At 35.2% G+C, this 17,906-nt stretch overlaps 1 protein-coding gene across 1 annotated transcript in view; it reads left to right on the forward strand.

Annotated features, from left to right (window-relative positions):
- Positions 1-2,835: 2,835 nt before the first annotated feature.
- Positions 2,836-17,906, forward strand: part of LOC126920529 (uncharacterized) — a 48,532-nt gene continuing 33,461 nt past the window's right edge. Inside the window, exon 1 of the mRNA XM_050731073.1 lies at positions 2,836-3,179. The gene's annotated coding sequence lies outside the window, so the exon portion shown is untranslated. The remainder of the gene's footprint in view (positions 3,180-17,906) is intronic.

Here is a 17,906-nt window from a genome sequence, read left to right on the forward strand (position 1 = left end):
CATCAATCTATCTCAATCTCTTCGTCTTATCGAACCGTTACATTTCTTCTTTGTTTCGCTTTCACGATTTACAAAGCATATCTCGGTGATACGTATAGCTTGAATTATAACGAGATTGGATAACATCGAATTGAAGATACGATATAATAAGAAACAGTACTATCCGCGTTGTAATACTTCTGTACTTCTACCAAACTGAAAATAACGGATAAAGAAATAAGTACAGAATCGATTTCATACAATGACAAGTGTATTTTGCCATTCGAGAAAGGAAACATGAATTTAACGTTTCGACGAAGGATTTCAAAAGTAGATTATTTCTCGAATATAAACTTCAAATATAATTGTAACCCTCTACAGGGGAAAAGCGAGTCGTTTACGTCCAATTTTAATTTTCTTTTGTTATTCTACATGTTTCTAAAACATGTGAGCAAATTTTTCCTTATTTATCAACATCCACACTATCATACAATCATCTGTTACGAAGTGTATGTATATATAATATACATATACATACAGAAAATATTCAATATTTTCTTCAGCATGAAATAAAATTCGCAGGGAAACCCAAGAGATGAAATTTCCGTTGATTTGAATAATATTATTTGAAATTTTCTGCCAAACGACGAAGCTCTGCTCCAAATCCGAAGCCACCCTATTTTCATCTCCCTTACTCGTTCACTTTTACTCTCAGCTTTCACCTTCTTCACCCCCTTTCGTTTCTTCCTCGTATCAGTTTCTCTCCCCTTTACAACCCAGTCCAACCTCCAAGATCTCTTCCAACCCATATAATCCCGACTTACATCTTTCTCTCTTTCTCCATCTCCTCTCCTATTCACCACCTTTCCTTTTTCAGCCTAAAACAGCCTCAGTTAGCGATGGGTTCAAACGCGTGGCAAATAGGTTCGAACATGCATTGAGTAGAGTCATTACTTGAGAATTAATATGCGAAGATCACGAAAGAAATACGCAACAAATACACTTTCGTTGATTTTATTATTGTAATGTCGCTTTGTGATCAAACAGGAATATTTTGATACAAAATAGCTAACATGGGAAAGCATCTGTTATGTTAACAGATATACATGAATATGTATCATATTGAATATATGAATATCGAATAGATATCAATATAATCGAAGTTTTGTGGACGTCAAAGATATTAGTTGAATAAGACCAGAAAAAAGCTAAGCTTTATACAAAAAATTCCTCTTCTATGATTTCTTTCGAACATTTCATTAGGAATCTAATTATTACTCTTCTTAACCCCTTAACCTACGAATTATGTTCGAGAATTTTAGGCCGAAAACGTAAACAAGCTCGCGCAGCCTTCGAGCCATTCGCACGACTTGTGTAGTACGTACTACGGGCTATGCCCGTAATGTTTACGTTTACCCCGATCATCGTACTATAGGCTATGCCCGTAGTTGTAGGTTAAGGAGTTAAGACATTCCATTATGGTAAACTATATTTTACCATCCCCAATATGTTCAAGATACGTAACATACATATAATATATAAAATATGTAAATTATATAAAGTAAACATTTATTTTCAGGTTTCATGTACTTAATAATATCTGAAAATATATGACTTTGTTTAAACACCAATAGTCTATTCGTAAGTCATACAGTTTTTATACTGAACTTGATTCCATCGCTTCCTTCACCATAAAAACATCCCTTTCTGCGTTCGTACTTACCAGCCGTGTGATCTTCGTTTCTGAACTTGATCCTAGAGCTAATGTAATAAAGTTCCATTGATCTGAACTTATCCGGGCAAAGACAGTTTATATAATTGAAGTTCACGTAACAAGAACTCGTCAATTTTTCTCACAGCCTACTACTTTTCGTTTGCATAATAGAATCACGTTCAAATAAGATTAGATAAAATTTCGATTAACGAAAGCTCAGTTCATCGGACGTTAACTAAAATTTCCAATCAGTAGAGATCAGATAAACGCGGTTCTACCGTAAAATCATCGCCTTCTTCGTTTCTACGTATCACTCATACAGTGTTTATAGTGAACTTAATTCATCATTAACTGCGTCATATGCCATATAATAGAATTGCGTTTATCTGAATTTGTGGTAAGAAAAGCAGTTTACATAATTGATGTTCATACAACAGAACCCCGCCAATTTCCCCCATTGCCTATTATTTTTCGTTTGCATAAAAGGAGCTCGGGTTCAGATTAGCAAATTCAATTAGCAAGAGTTCAGTTCATCGGCCATTAACTGAAATTTCCAATGAGTGGAAATCAGATAAATAGAATTCTACTGTAAAATCATCGTCTTCTTCGTTTTTACTCGGCAGCCGTACTCTGTTCATGATGAACATGATCCCATCGCTATCTTCACCATAGAACCACCCCTTTCTTCTTTTCTACTTATCCATTGCTATGTGAACCAAGTTAACAAAGTGGTTGTAATCTATCGTTTAAAATTTGTAAAATTCTAGATCCAAATCATTTGATCGATGAATAACCGCACATAATTTCATCAATTTTCTGCACATTTTGTTTCACGGAATTAATCGACCTGACAAACGAGCGACTCATATAGCATTCATAGTGAACTTGATCCCATCACTACCTTCGCCATAAAACCATCTCTTTCTTCGTTTCTCTCGCGGTTTCCTTCGCTACACGCCACTGGGCGTCACGACCTAACCCCTATCTCTCTCTCTCTCCCTCTTTCTCTTTCTCTTTCTCTTTACCCTCATCCCTGTTTCTCTCGTTACGCACCCCCCACCCCTTCTATCGGGCCTAGCGCTCGATCCTGCGTGCATTCCCCTTGGTCTCTCGGTTTCTCTGTCGCGAGCCGTGGCAACCGGTCCGCGCAGGCTACCGCCGCCGCAGCCGTCGTTAGACGAGCGGCAACATTCATCCGGACGCCGTCGCGCCGGGGACGTTTCAGTCGGCGTTCTAGCCGCGTTCGTAACCGGCCAAATCTATCTCCCGTCGGCCGGGAATCATTCGTAATCATTCGCATTACGCTACGACGAGAATTAATACCCTGAAGCTGACTAAGGGTGCGTCGGACAATTTGTGCTGGGTGAGAAAAAGGTGACACGAAGGGGTCGTGAACTCTCGCTTCTCTGGATCTTCGACCTGCTTGTATTCTACTCACGGCTGCGTTTCAAGTGGAGAGGAAGAGATTATTGTAGCAGACGTCCAGGTGTGTATTGTCTGACCGCTTAATTTGATGTATGGTGTTCATGAGGGAATGAATGGTTGTGGCTCGGAATTTAAAAAAATTGGATTTTAGACAATTCGTAAGGAATACTCTAGCTGTTATAGTTGTTTCAAGCGGACAGGCAGAGATTATTGTTGGAGACGCCGAGGTGTGTACTACTTGATTGCTTGGTGTGATGTATCGTGTATGAAGGAGTGAACGATTTTGCTTGCATGACTGTGGTTTGGGATAAATAATTGTCTTAAAAATTTGTAACAAATATTTTGGATGTAATAATTGTTTCAAGCAGAGAGGAAGAGATTATTGTTGGAGACGTCGAGGAGTGTACTACTTGATTGCTTAGTGTGATGTATCGTATATGAAGCAGTGAATGATTTTGGTTAATACGATGCATGGTATGCATAAAGAAATGAATGGTTTTGGTTGGATGTTCGTGGTTTGCTAGAAATAATTGTCTTAAATAATCTGTAATAAATATTTTGCATGTAATAGTTGTTTCAAGCGGAGAGGAAGAGATTATTGTTGGAGACGCCGAGGTGTGTACTACTTGATTGCTGAATATGATACATGGTGTATGAAGGAGTAGATGGTTTTGGTTGGATGGTTATGGTTTGGGATAAATAATTGCCTGAAATAATTTGTAATAAATAATTTGGGTATAATGCTCGTTTGAAATGGAGATGAAAGGATAGTTGTTGATGGCGATTACCTGATGGCTTACTGTGATATATTGCCGCATCAAGGCTCGTTTGAAATCTCTGTATTTCTCTTAGTACAGCGTCTGTTAATGGGTTAAGACGTAGATGGTTATGGTTTAACATAAACCGTAACCGTTGGAAAAAGGGAATAAATAATTATTGCAAATAATTTGCGATAGATATTATGGTTTTAGAATCTTCATCCTGATAATGTTAATTATTGCAAATGAAGAAGAAGAGATTGCTGTTGGAGACGTTGAGATTTGTATTATAGGATAACGGTTAGTACGATGTACAAAGGATGTTTAGGTGGAATAATTATGGTTTGGAGCGGAGGATGTCGATTAATGTGCGTGTTTGTAATGGATGTGGATTTTAGAGGGCGAATCAGGGTGCCAGGGTGTGGTAGGAAATTCAGTATCTAGTTACTCGAGTATGTTTATGCTGGATAGAGAGATATACGGTGACATGTCGTGGTGTTTGTCTCCAATGCGTAAGTGTGTGCACGAGGGAATGACCAATGGTCACGAAAGTTCAAATCTGGAGTTCAGATGTAGCTGGATGTCGTGGAGCAGTTCTTTGAGTTTCTCGGCGTGATTTCTCGATTCTTATGCTGTTGAGAGACAAAAGTATATTGCACGTGTTTTCCGAAAGTCTGGCAGCAGGAAATGATACAGTCCGATATCGGAAGAACATTACAGCCATCAAAGAAGAATTTCAAGGATTAAAAATGGAAAATTACATAAAATAACTTTTTTTTTTTTAATAATTATTTTGACCAAGTTTGAAATAGTTTTGAGTAGTTTGAGTTGTGTCACATTTTAAGTATACTTGCGATATGTTTTGTTGGGATTATTTTGTTTAATTTGAAAACTTTCTAGGCTAACTATATCTAAATATATTAAATACACGCGAAATGACTTTATGAGTGTTGTTAAAGGAAAATATAAAATAAACTTTCTCGACAAAGAGTATTTTTTATTAAATCGTAAATACAATACGGAACCTGTTATTCAACTGGTCGCGCTTCGCTAAATCTCAATAAAGGTGCATTCACACGAAATAAAAAAGATAAAGTTCACTGTGAAAGATCAAATTCTAAAACAATTACAAAAATATTCTACAAGATAGAGATATTTGTTGGGAAAAAAGAGGCTTAGAAAGATAATACCAGAAGAAATTGGATCTTTTACATGTTTCAATCTAACATACGACAGATATATCAAATTTCTATAATACATGTTCATCCCTTGAGACTGGATACAGACGTGTATCGTGTATATTTCTCTATACTTGTGTAAATTTCAGAGATTTCTCTACCTCTAACGTATAATAATATCATTTGTGATGGATATTGTAAATACCTTACACGTCTATTAACAGAGTATTCTCATTTAATGTAAATAATTCATCATTATTTATTTAAATAAGTTATATGTTAAAATAAATAAATCAGCTTACTCCAGCGTGCAAACGAATATTTTAGATTCTGTTTGATGATGAACGGTGCCAATTATTTCGATAAAATTAAGCATTTTTCGTACTTTATATGAATTTTATGAGTTTGAATTTTAAGAGTTACTCTGCAACCTGGTGGACGTTCATGAAATCCGTAAGAAAGAGAAAGCTTTGGAAAAGTTGACTGCGGTTCCATGGTGCAAGTTCGGAAAGGTAATTTTCTTGCCCCTCTTACGTATACGTAGGAATGATTAACGTTGTTAAAGTGATGTGAAACTCGCGTATGTTGAAGAGAAATAGTTTAAGAAACTTTTTGAGACGTGTTCTCTTGAGGTTAATAGTGAATTATGCGACAGAATGAGGTTTTAGACAGTTTTATAGCCCGGATATTCTGCCGCTGTTTTATATTTGATCTTCTTAATTTATTAAATTTGTCGGATATTACTGAAACATCTGGGAAATTAGAATTGAAAGCTTTTCAATTATAATAAAAATTTAATTATTAGCTTTGTTGAATTTCAACTAATTTCTTACTGTTTTACTTTAAATAATTCTTTTCTTTTTCTTTTATTAAATCGTACTTTTTCATGTTCAATTCCACGCTTAACTTTTTTTTCTCTTTAATTCAGTACAGAAATCGAATTTCTCGTTATATTTTCTCATACATTTTAACGTCTATTAATAATTATTTCTTGTTAATCTCTACTAATTCCTTTTAATTGCTGCTTCCGCGATTTTTAGAACAAGGAAAAGCTCTATGTAAACTCGATTAACTGTAAAGTATCTCACAATTATCTCCAATTCTTTTTTAAATCCTCCTCGTTTGTATCTGGTACCGAGGAAATTCGTTCACATTCATTCGAACACATAATTCCCTTTTACTCGCCACAGTATCAAACGACCGATCTTGATTTTCGTTCTCTAAATTAGCAAATATCCCGGTGAGCATCGTAACCACTTATCTAGAATGGTAACTCACAGGAAAACACGAATTTTGTTTGAAAAATACAAACGAAGCTGAAAAGTGGCATTTTATTGCTCGTAACATAATATTGCTATATTACATTATATCATTTATGCATTTGAAAATAACATTTCAACGAAAGGGATTACTAATATTTAAAAATAAACGAAAATCCGAAATCACATTTCTTATTTACTATAACTTTATTATTTCTATTAAAAGGTATTAATTTTATTATTTTATTATTAATCAACTGTGAATATTTAGGCATTTATGGGAAATTTAAAAATGCAGAAATACCTACAATGCCCAGAATATAACAAATAGCCAAAGCAAAATATTCTTTACAATTTAATATATTTATAATAATAAATATTCTCAATTGTTCAACGAGTAAAACGTATCTCTGCTTAACTTTCATTTCTGCAATCGTATTCATAAAAATATAAATTTGCATAAACACACGCAATCTGATCATTAATTTGCAATTAATGCTTCGAACATAGATAGCGATATGTCTTACTTGGATATAAGTTTTCTACGAACTCGAAGGATGAAAATCACCTGTCAAGTCTTTTCTTCGATTCATCAAAACAAGCTGACCAGCTTTTTAGCAATTTGCTTTCAGTAAAACGCATAATAATTACAATCTTTTAGTTGCTACAGTGCCAATTGCAAATGCATATTGACGACGACGTATATTTTGAAAGAACGTCGAAAGCAATTACCTTCTTAGCGCTACTTCACTTGCCCACGATTTTAGTCTAATTGCTGGTACAGTGCTTGTTGAGAACGAGCAATCCAGATATACAAGGCTGCTAACGATTCGAAGTCGCGTAGCTATAAAGTGTCATGAGATTGGTTTTTTTGAAAGATACGAGAGATAATTTAGGAATAGATTGCTTTAACCTTCGCTGCTGATCGAATTTCCAATACCTGTCTTATGTGCTAAGTGCTAACAAAAAATTTCCATGTGAAATCTATTCCCATGTTTTGCGAACTTTGCATATTTGAAAGAATCCTTGGCGTGATAGCGTTTTTGCTTCATATTGCTATAAAAATACGTTTTCCCAACATTGCGTCATTTTTAACCTGTTCAAATGTTTGCCTTAAAGGCAAAATTACCATATTACTACTTACTATGTATTACGACTTTTATCGCAATAAAAATTTCCTTTTTCATCTTTCATCTTTTATTTCGAAAAATGATTCGAAAGTAATTGCACACAGATTGTATTTGATACGACTACGGTATTACAATGATATAGATAATTACATATTAATTAATTAATACATCGATAATATACGTGATCGCGATATAGAAATTTAATAATAGCACACATTGTATTTCCAATTATTCGAAACAAATGAAAATAGGCAGAGCAGCTACTTGAAGTTTTATTCCCTGTTATATTGCTAAGTTTTATGAGAATTTTGAACTTGGTGTGAAATATGGCGCTTAACAAGAAATTCTGCATCACGGAATATGAAACGTCGACTGCGGTACAGAATTATAGCAACATATGAAGAATTGATAACTTAGTTTCTGATATCCAACAAAATTTGCCAGGAAATTCGGAATGTAGGTAATAAATTTCGTGTCACGTCGATACGACTCTATAACGTAACGTCAACGTGACATGACCATAATGCAAAATGAATATTTAAACATTTTAATGGACTGAATTTTTTCTGTTCACGGACTATCACGGTATGCAATGAATTAAAAATCTTCTACGAGAATATCGTGTTGCATAAAACGTTTTTATTGCAGATTTCAAAATGTATAGCACATAGAACAACACTTATGATATCAGAACTATATTTCTGTCTATAAAATCTTCCATTCTATAAGACACGATGTACCGATAAAAAAGTTTGTACGAGTATTCAAATGCTGCCATGAACAGTTTATTATGCTGTTGCAACTTGTACGAGGAAAATTAAAAGCATCCTGTGCTTCGAGATTTTTTCAGCGAAATGGCAAGATTAAAAGAAAATAGGAATAAAGGGAGAAACGCTATTCCTAGATACTTGGTCACGAACTGGAAAAAGGTGTAGTTTGCAGTAAAAGAACCGTAAGCAGTGCTGTATTTACCCCAGAATCTCGGAATCGAATGAATGCCCGAGTGATTTGGCCATTCTTCGTCACAAAAGACTTTTGCCTTTCCTTTTTACAACTTCAAACATGTCTCTGTCTCACCGATAGAAATTCTTCCAATTGTCTCGAAAATATCCTTAATCTTGTCGATTCTATCAACGTCCATAATTTCAAGTTATTATGAGATTCGAACGTGTATTCTCTTCCACGCCGTTTATACAAGAAACGATGGGACAAAACTTATATCGCGTCGTGTTAATCAGGTCAAGTATGTAAAAAGAAGATCGTATAAATCGATGTCCGAAAATGCTTTATTTGAGAGTTATCAGCGTTCAAAAATTGTTATTAAACGTTCTGACAGTTACAATGAATGTTGGAAATTTCTTGCTTCCCCAAGGACGCAGACTTTCATCGATCTTAACGATCACCGAACTCTTTCGAATATTCCTGCGATCGTTAAACACAACTTTCTCGAAAATCTTCGAACGGTTATAACTCTTCGATAAAGCATATTAAACTTTTCGCAAGTTTATACGAAGCTTTTTACCTACTTGATCTCGTTAACGCGTAATACGAGTTTTGTTCCGACGCGACGAGCTTTTTCGCGCCTGTGTTACAAATAAAAAGAAAAAACACGGCGAATTTATGTTAAAACCCAAAAAATAGTATAAAAAGAAAAAGCTTTTATCCATACAAACAATTATTCGAGTTCCCAAAAATGGCTTGTGCAAGATAACAACAACAAAATATTTCTATGAAAAGTTACGATTTGGTCATTTGGTCAGTTCCAGTATTAAACGTTCAAACGGTGAAATACGTACGCGAAAGAAAAAACAATTCGCATTGGAAAAGTTAATTCGAAGAGTATTGAAAATATAGGCGGAAGGTTAGAATTTTTCGTCGATGGGAATGGAAGCGACAGCGATGCATGTTGGAAAGTTATTCGGTGCTTCTCGCGGCCAGTTGAACCACCGGTGCGACTACATTTGTCCGGCCAGTGCACGGGTCAAGCTACTCACCTCTCGCCAGCTACTCACCTCTCGCTGGCTACTCACGCCTGATCAAAGGACGACCGAATTTACTTGGTGCCCGTTATCTCCGTTCGAATTCCGATACGGCGAGAAATATGATAGCTTTCCCGGAGCTTTCGAATCGACTTCCGTGAAATTTGATCGCGTTCGTCACTGCCTTAAACCGAAAGCGAGAGAAAGAATGGAAAAGTGATGAAGGAAGCGAAGGAAATGTACCAGCGTATATGGATAGACCGCGTTCCCCAGTCACAGTGAATAGCCTCTATCAAAATGCTGAGAAAGTAAAATGAAATGAACGTCGATCAATTTAACGTACGACGAACCATCTTTAAGGTTTTTTATTCACTGAACAAACATATTTCGTGGATAAGTCCGTAAACTTGATTGTTCCAGGATTTCTACAATTTACTGTGATTATTCTGTTGGCACTAGAATTACTAATCTAAATGTACTGTAAATTTTGCTAAGAACACATATACAGGGTGGTTGGTAACTGGTGGTACAAGCGGTAAGGGGGTGATTCTACGCGAAAAAAGAAGTGGAAAATATAGAATAAAAATTTTTCGTTTGAGGCTTTGTTTTCGAGAAAATCGACTTCGAATTTTCGCTCGGTACGCGTGCACTTTACCACGTCTCGTTATAACGGATCTCACTGTAGATCGTTGCCTCGATGGATATTATCGGAGTTTAAGTTTGTTTTTGCCGTAACGGAAAATTAGGAATACATAGTGAAATAATATGAAGTAATCATAAAGTTTATTATTACAAAAATTGCTGAAAATGTTGCCCATTCTGCCGAACACATACTTCTGCTCTTCTAATTAAATTTCTATGAACACTTTCTAAGTCGATTTTCTCGAAAACAAAGCCTCAAACGAAAAATTTCTATTCTATATTTTCGACTTCTTTTTTCGCGTAGAATCACCCCCTTTCCGCTTGTACCACCAGTTACCAACCACCCTGTATATTTTTGGTAATTATAAAAATAAAAAATCTCCGATTTATCATTTTCAAACAAATAGTACGGTTTATTAATTACCGTTGTTTAATAATCGTTACGAAATATTTATGATACTACTGGTTATTGGAAGCTAATGGAAGTGCAGAAGATACTTTTTCATAAGCTTAACTTAATACTCGGAATTTATTGTTACTCCGCATAAAATAAATTTTGATCTTATGGTTCGCAGCCATCCTGCGACGAAATATATATTGGCCACATCTTCGGGATTTTCTCTGATAATCATAACGTTAAAATACAGAGATAAATTGTATGAAACAAAGATTCAAATTAGACGTGTATTGAAGCAACATTATATCATTCTTAACGGGCAAACGTGTCCTCCGTATCGCAAGTTATCCTGCACCCTAATCTCCCTACCCTAAACGATCCTCCCACGTTTTCATTCTTCTCGTAATCGTCTTACCCTTAAAGTCATCTGTCATGCATAGCCTCATCCGCCTACTCAAAATCCACAGTCAAGGACTAACATAAATCAATATTGATAATATCAATATCCCTGATGCAAATATAAATAAACAAATAAAATCTAAGCAAGTATTCTTCTCACCTATAAGAACGTTTCAATGATAATAGAACAACGTCATAACGTAACAGACCCTCCATTTTGGATATTTTACGTATTTTTCCATTTCCTATGAATTTCACCTATTTCTGCATCTACCAACTTCATAGATACGTAAAAATCCACCCTACAATTGTAATTAATCAGACTTACGTTCCTTCTGCTAGTGATATTCTCATCGCTATATGATACTCGAGTGTTTTGTTGTCCACGTAAGGATTAAATTCTCTCGAATTCTGTGGAACACGTAGCAATTCCAAACTTTTGACCTACGGTGTATCATTCTGAGTACCTCCTGGTCGTCTGACAAATCGCCCCCGAGCCATTAATTTATCTCCACCGGCGTATCCAGCATCTTGAGTTACAAAAATGGCGTCACGAAGAGTAATGCTAAGTATAAAAACAAGCTGCCGAAGAAGGAACGAAAAAAAAAAAAAGAAAAAAGAAAGGAAGAAAGAGCGAAGAGTCGAAAGCACAGACAGCAACGAGTGGATGAAATTGAAAAACGAAGTCGCAGAGCCGAACGTCGCTCGAGGGTGTAATATGAAGAATTTCCGTTAAAAACAAGTTGTTTGTCGATGTATTTAGACGGTGAAAATTCAGATAGCGAGTTGGGGTCTGCGAGACCGTAGCTCGGCAAGGAAATATCGATGCAACGTTTCTGACTAGAGAATATTTCGAAGCTTGAGTGAAAGCTGAATATGTAAACAGGCTGTCGATGCTTCTCTCAACAGTTTCCGCGAATCGTATTTGTTTCGAGCGAAAATAATTTCTCGATGGAATAGCAGGGACTATAGGTAATTTGTATTGTCAATCCGATGTTTTTTATTCTAATATTTTTTCTACTAAAAATCGTGTCATACAGGCAAGCCGCGAATAAACCGCCGATATTAAACATCACGACAAATGACAGCTCTGCTGTGTGCTTCGTTAAAAGTGTTCTTTGACGTTTTCCGATTGTACGGTATAAATAGATGTACACGATAAATCGCATCGAAAGAGGCAAATAACGTTTGCTTAATAGGAGCATGGAATACTAATTCTCTTGGTTAAAAGCATTTATAAAATGTCGAATATGTGATTTGAGACGGAATTTCAATAATAATAGGACTAATTATTTGAAAATCAATGATATTAAATGTGTACGATGGAAATATGAAGTAAAATGTTACTGGGAAACATGTAAATTATTCTGTGAAATTTTTCGTTCATTGTGATCAGAAGTTTATTATCTGATATTTTTTAATCTATATGATCTGCTTAATGATTAATAAAATACATAATATTTGCAGTAATCCATGTAATAATTGATGAAATAAAATATGTATACACAAGTAATATAATAAATACGTGAGGTTTGCGAGTAGGAAATTGTATTAAACATTATATTAATTATATTAAAACATTTAAATTAGGAGGCATTTTTTATGCATACTATGCATATTGTACGTGCTTTGGGAAACATTTTGCAATTTCATTGACATTATAACGAGGTACGATTGTTACATATTACGTTAACGAACTTTGAGATTTAGTTTGAAAATGTACATATTAATTATACGATATTTACTGCGAACGTATATTTAGTGACAAATTAATATACAACATGAATAGTTATATAAAACATACGATAAATGTTAAAGACGATCCGAGTGAATATCGAATCTTGTTAACACAATGAATAATCGACTGTTTAAATATTTTTCTAAACTCTGAAAAATATATATTTATGCTAAATATCTTATAATATTTATACATTTTCTTCCAGATTGTTTTCAAACTTTACCAATATATTTGTTTTTCAAATTATTTCCTACACACGCAATATATTCATAAAATATTTCTACAAGCGTCGAAATAATTTTGCGAGATTACTATAGACGGCAACAATATTTCGAAATACAGCAGCAGCTCAATACTTGCGAAGAAAACGATGAAACGACTGTAAATCGACTCGAAGAAACATTTTCCAAGCTTCTAGTCCAAAAAACGACAACTATTTTCTAATCTTCCGGCGTAATGAAGCGAACAACACACTTTCGTGAACAGTCTCTCGCATAACACCGTAACGAAGCAGCCTGCCGAATGATTAATCGGTTCTAATCGCATTTCCGGCGGATTTCCATTCCGACGACCGAGCACTCGTAGTCGATAGAAACGATACGACTGAAATTTCGAGGTAGCAACCCTATTTATTCAGTAGGAGAGCGGTAAAGGTAGACAGAATACAAGGACGTTTCATTAATCTCGTGTAACCTGATTTTTCTTCGTTTAACAAGAAAACATTCCGCTGACATGCTGCTTTCTTTCTTTTTTTTTTTATTCAGATTAGAGAAATAGGACGTAGAAAGAGATAAAAAGAAATTTTTTCATACAAATGAAAATATAAAGTCAGCCATAATATTCCGATATGCGATACCAGCGTCCTTTTGCAATAATTTATTAACTAATAACATTGGTAACATGACAAGTGACAAATTCTGTATTACGCGTACACGTATATTGCATACGTTAATTATAAACCAGCTGAAGGTCATAAATAGACGGCGGATATTTATGCAAATATGCATATTTTTCATATTGCACATGTTTCGTGTATTTCATTTAAAAGACATACGATACTTTACTTCTGCCATTTCCTTGCAACACCTTGTTGTTGCAACTTGTTGTAACCTGCATGATCAATAGGCTGCGCATTTTTATGCATTTTCGAGAAATGTAAAGCTGCAAAAGTACACAGAATGCAAAAAATATGGAAAAATATGTATATGCGCACGCGTTCCGTGTAAACAAAATCGTGCAACAATTGATTTGCAACAGCGTACAATAACTTGCGTTGAAATACAGGAAACAATAGAAAATACAATTTAAAGTATAGAACATTTTATACGGTAAACAAGTGGGCAAAAGGTAACGTGTTAAGGGAAATAGGAAAATAAGGAAAATAAGAAAATAAGGGAAAAAATAAAGGATAAAAAATAGGATAAGGAATATTTTTTTTTAAATTGACACCTCACTTATCGCTCTGTATTATCTTACGAGAAATACGTTTTCTTATTACTGGGAAAAAATCACTTTCGTTGGCTCGATATCGGGTCGTTTCGTATCGGATTGTGATGAGATACGTTCTGTCCTTTCTTCTAATAATTCTTCGTAACAAGCCGTACAAGTTCTCAATTCCCTTTGAAATCGTGTAGAACGTTTGATAATACCATTTACAGTGAAACGATAAAACGTGTTAAAACATATCGCATAACTGTTACCAAAACGTGTTAAGTTAACCGTATTAAAAGTTAATAATATGTGTTGAAAAAAAACCGAGTAAAGGAGAACTGTGGGAAAATGAGTCGTCTGAAGGAAAAAGTACCGTGTAAAAAGAGTCCCAGGTGTAAAATAAAAAATGTATAACAAAGTGTAATACTCGTTATAATATTTAGTACGTAAAACAATCTTTTTTTCTGCATTCCATTTTTCAAATTATCTGCACAAAAATAGAAATTTGCATAAATATCCGCGAACTAACGATCAGTTTATGTCTCATAGTAAGCTTATCCGACGTAATTTGAATTAAAAACTTCTTCCAGCTTACAAATTAATTTATCGTCACCTAAGCGATACCATTTCACGGTAGAAAATCTCAATTGTTCTACAGTTGTACTGAGAATTATGGAAAGTACAATAAAATAGCTGATACATTGTAAATGTACGCTCGATAGTTATGTAATATTTGTATACGTGTTACGTACTCTTAACGTATCATTTGCATATTGCTCGCGTATTTGGATACATTTCAAGTGTATACAATTCCGCAGTGTAATAATCAACTTCCTAAACAATGATATTACGTCACGTCCGAATGTTTCAGATTCACAAATGCCGATTCTTTCGTTGCGTGTTAACGTTAAAAAATAAATTTTACGCAATAGAATGTTACTATCCCACTAATAGTATCAGCGTTGATAGATCTTTTCGCCTGCGTTTTTCCAGCTAAATTAGGTTGCGTTAAAAAAAGAAAATAGCAACGTTCCAAGCGTCGATATATCTTTTTTACGTACACGAGTACGTACGCAACAGCCACGGTTTTCTCTACGCCATAAAGGCAGGTGTTAATGCCCGGAGAATGCAAGGAAGGAAAAATAGACGCCCGGTTTAAAGTAGAAAGGTCTTTCGATGGCAGACACGGGCTCCCAATTTCCATTGATCGCGCAACGAATCTATACATTTCGTTTAAGCTTAATTGCTCTCAAAATGCCCTCGTTGCAAGGACCTTTGAAATCTGGTTCAATGGTTTTTGGCTCGACGTGCCGCTGGGGAATAAAACTTTCGTGGAAAACGCGAAGAAAACGCGGGGAAGGCCAAAGGGCGTGGCCCACGGGGTAGGTGCGCGGTGATTTTTCTTTTGGGGAAACAAGCGTCGGATAATCCTAGGCTGGCTACTCGTGCGTGACCAGGTCGATTGATTCGTTAGCTAATGCGGCCCGAGGATGAATCGCGGACGCATTTAACCGTGTATTCGAGTGGATTGCGCTGTCGGCTGGTGCTGATGGTATGCATATCGAAAACAAACCGGGTGTCGCGAAAAATATATCGAAATATCTCGGAAACGACGCATTGTTTAAAGAAACGTTAAATTCGTTAATATTTCTGAGATAATCTAAAGTAACAGAGAAGCGAAAGTTTTACGATTTCAAAGAGGCGTTGATCTTATTTGCTCTTTAATTTATCTCTTCAGCGTTTTCGAGATTATCTCAAGGCTAGTTTTCTTCTTTTCTTTTTCTCTGACGGAAAGTTATATCGCTTTTTGCAGATTCTTATTCTCTCTGTCTCTTTCTTTTTCTGAGAAAAAGGAGAATCTATTGTATTTTAGAGATCTCATCTTAAAAAGTTGTTTGATAGAAGAAAAAGAATTTCCATGTAGTCTAACTTCGTGTAATTTAATATTTTAATAATTGCAATTTGCTGAACGTCCGAGGATTTCATAATGAAAAGTTGTTGGAAAAACGCTACCTATCGAGTGGCTTTTAATCATGAAAAATACAGAGATGTCTGATAGAGATAGTGTGTCCGTCAATATTTGTCGAGTCTCCATGGCAGATGTGTTCAATTTAACACGAAGCTTCGACAAACGTGGTGATTGCACACCCTGTGTCGAGGAATTAGCGAAACGTATCAATATTATTCAAGGATTTGAAACGAAAATTTAGAACTGTCAGTAGCTCTAAATTTTCCTAACGACCGAATAAATCTTTAAACGCTCGTCATTCACCAGAACCTTTACAGTTGCAGCACTCTCTCTTCTATAGTGTCGCTTTTAATCATCTTTAAAGGATCTCCTTATCAGTTTACCCCTTGTTCCTTCGAACCGGACAGCTAAATTTCATTAGCGTTAGAATTACCGATGACTACAGTAAAGTAAAACTTATGAAATAATTAAACCAGCCAGTGATTGAGAAGGTTTTTTGGGGGAAAAAATATACCTACAGCGATACGCGAAAGTATTCTCCTTAGAATCTTCTCCTTGTTCTTCTTAGAAACATTTTACGTCCACATTGTACGAAACATTTTGAAATTTCTTCTAAACGAGACACGATTATCGTCATTATATTGGCAAAATTGTAAACAGATCTGACAATGCATATAGAATCTACAAAGTAATTGTTGAAAGCATAAATCTTCTGAGGTATATCAAAGTGTCTAAATAGTCAATTATTCGTTTTGATTGATAAACCAGAATATTTAACGAAGCCGTCATTCAGCACTAATTTTAATATTTTATTTTTAATATCAATTCATAGTGTATACTATTAATTTATTTAATTTATCTAATACGTTTAAACTTTCATCCAGCCTACGTTTGCAATAAGCGTCTTGTAACTTCTCCTGTACGTTTTCGGATTGGTTGCAAATTTTATTATTACAATCACGACAGTCGCGTCTCATTACAAGTCAAACGAAGTTTCAGAAAGCTTCGCGTAATGCACATAATACGTTCGGAAAGATTTCCTATCGCAAGTGTTCGAATACTCTCGTCAGCCGGTACGTTCTGTATCGTCAGTAGATTGATTATTGGAAATTTTATTTGAAAGAGCTCCATTTTTACAGCAACCTAACATTTTTCTCATAATCGTAGATCAATCGTATTTCCGGTATTTTCATGGTAACATTCTACGTTATCGTCTTTCCAACATATTAAAAACAGATTTTGATATTAGATAACGGTTCTGCGGATAAAAATTCGCAACACGTTGGAATTTTTCCCCGCTGGCGCAATCCTCTTGCCTGTAGTTAACAAATTCTCACGTCGTTGCGCATATCTCCGTCGTCGGAGTCGTCGCCGAGGAAAAGGTAAATACTTGATGAAATTCGTGGCACGGCGCGTTTACAGATCGTTTAGATGAAGCAGCTCGAATCGAAATAACTCTCGATCAAGTAAACCGGCTACGTTATTTAAACCCTGTCGACGAAACTAACGACGTGTCTGTTTCACGACCAAATAACCGACATTAATTCGAAAGTACAAGATAAGCCTCTACAAGATGATTCGCAAACCATTTATTTTTTGTTCAAGTATTAGGTTCGTTCTATGGCGTTTTATTTTTATTAGAAAACAAGATATCTGCTAAGTTACCAACAGATAAAAATAGATAGGAACGTTATCGTTTTACAACATACAGTGATTCAGTAAAGTATGTGAACATTTATCAAAAACAATTTTTATGAACATATTTATATATTATTGGGTTGACAACTAAGTGATTGCAAATTTTGTCAGTACCATCTAATGACCAAATCCGCAATCACTTAGTTGCCAACCCAATAATATATAAATATGTTCATAAAAATTGTTTTTAATAAATGTTCAAATACTTTA

This window comes from Bombus affinis, chromosome 9 (genome assembly GCF_024516045.1).
Source record: "Bombus affinis isolate iyBomAffi1 chromosome 9, iyBomAffi1.2, whole genome shotgun sequence".
Taxonomy (NCBI): Eukaryota; Metazoa; Arthropoda; class Insecta; order Hymenoptera; family Apidae; genus Bombus; species Bombus affinis.